The sequence below is a fragment of the Chrysochloris asiatica genome, unplaced genomic scaffold, assembly GCF_000296735.1.
Source record: "Chrysochloris asiatica unplaced genomic scaffold, ChrAsi1.0 scaffold00565, whole genome shotgun sequence".
Classification (NCBI taxonomy): Eukaryota; Metazoa; Chordata; class Mammalia; order Afrosoricida; family Chrysochloridae; genus Chrysochloris; species Chrysochloris asiatica.
The window spans coordinates 220,518-221,978 of record NW_006409083.1 but is presented as its reverse complement, the minus strand read 5'-3'; positions in this window follow the sequence as shown (position 1 = coordinate 221,978).

Below are 1,461 nucleotides of genomic sequence, written 5' to 3'. Positions count from 1 at the left end.
TCAGCAGTTTGAAACTACCAGCTGTTCCATGGGAAAAAGATGAGTCTTTCTGCTCCTGTAAAGATTTACAGCCTCAGAAACTCTATACAGGGTCACTATGACTCCACGACACATAACCACCATATAGTTACTCTGGTTTAGATGCTGGGAATTCTAGTAATTGATGAAATTCCTCCTCCTTGTCATGTTTAGAAGGGGATTATGGTTTCTCTGCCAAGGTAAAAATAATAGAACATGAGCACTCTGGTGTCTAAAGCCAACCCAAGGGTGCTGAACTTGCACTCTAGGATTTGTTACCCCTAAAGCCAAGAAAATTCAAATAGTCCAAGATCTGTGACCTGCCCCTTCCCTTACTTTCATCAATACACCTTCCCAAAGAGGAAAAAGGGAACAGATCACCTCCCAAATTCTGGGTGGAACTGCTCTAGTGGCAGCTGGATCTATTGCATATAGAATTATGAATAACCATATAGCCATCCAAAATATTTCATCAACAATGAAGAAACTGGGTAAGGATTCAGGGTAATCATGCAAGATTAATTAGGTTCATTGGCAAATATGGTGATGCACCATGGCAGAGCTCTTGACTACTTACTAGTCAAAGAGGGTATAGTTTGTGTCGTTGCTATTATAACCTGCTGCACTTACATAAATGAAACAGGAGATGTGGAACTCAAAGTACAGCACATCCCAGAAAGCAGCAAATGCCAGAGAAATGTCCTCACCCAAAGTAGATGGCCACAAATAGAAACATACCTCTCCTCCTTAACCTCACTAATCTGCTATACTACTTCTGTTTTTGTTTGGGCCTTGTATAGTAAATCTACTAAGGTGTGTGTGTTTTCTGTTACCAAAAGACTTAAAGCTTCTCACAAATGCTGATAACCCAGGGGTATAAACCTATGTGGTAAAAAAAAATTATAATCCTGTTTATTATATTCGGGTAACTTTTTTTATATCCTGAAGTAAAGACTTTATGATCTCTCTCTTTTTCTTTGGTTACTTCCTAAAGTGAGTAAAGAATTTATGGTCACTTTCTTTTTATTTAAACCACTTCTTGGAGTAAGGAATTTATGATAACTTTCTTTTTCCTTAAACTACTTCCTGGAGCAAAGACTGACCCCTGTCTTCTTTTCCTAAAGTAGGAATGTGTGCCTTAAAATTTTGAACTAGCCAACTGAGTAAGGGAATAGATTGTGTGGTCAAAACCCTAGCCAATACGGTGAGACACAGCCTTGAGACTCGTGTCAGGGATTAAAACCCGAGTGGACTGCCCACTCGGTGTGCTTGCTAGCCTGTTCGTGTATGTACAGCTATGCGCAGGCACCCTCTTGCAAGAGTAAATTTTACTTTGCCAAGGTAATTTAGTCTCACCGAGTGTCTTTTATGTGACATTGGGATTCATTTCTAACAATTTGGGGGCCCGTCCGGGATTTCCCATTCCTTTTGGGAAGCAGCTTT